This window comes from Anarrhichthys ocellatus, unplaced genomic scaffold (genome assembly GCF_004355925.1).
Source record: "Anarrhichthys ocellatus isolate YVR2014 unplaced genomic scaffold, GSC_Weel_1.0 scaffold2, whole genome shotgun sequence".
NCBI lineage: Eukaryota > Metazoa > Chordata > Actinopteri > Perciformes > Anarhichadidae > Anarrhichthys > Anarrhichthys ocellatus.
In genome coordinates, this window is record NW_022280032.1 from 12,056,129 (window position 1) to 12,056,625 (window position 497).

The following is a 497-nucleotide window of genomic DNA, read 5'->3' on the forward strand; positions in this document are numbered from 1 at the left end:
AACAACATTTGGGGATTTTGGGTTGCTGGTGTCCTAGGGGTTAAGATATTGACCATGAACTGCAATGTCGCCAGTTTGAATCCAACCGAGGACCTTTGTTACCCATGCATCTCTCTCCCGCATTTCCTGTTATCCTGTTATGCATATATTGATAAATAGGTGCACAATATCCCTGGGGATGTGATCTAAGGGTTAAAAGGGCATTTTGCATTTCATCTCGACTTTAAGGCATACAACTACCCCCAAAATGATGTATAAAAACTATGGACATTTTGAGAAATAGCAACTACGCATACTGCACTTTGGTAATTGTTTAGAATGTGTCTGAAGCTTATGAAATGTATTCCTGTTTGGCACTCTAAAACAGTACGTCCCTTGGCCTATATCCCAGACTTAAAATTGTCACATTTTTGCTTTTCTTTGTGTCGAAAATTGGTCCTTGGGATGATAACTGGTACGGGGTAACCACACACACACACACACACACACACACACAC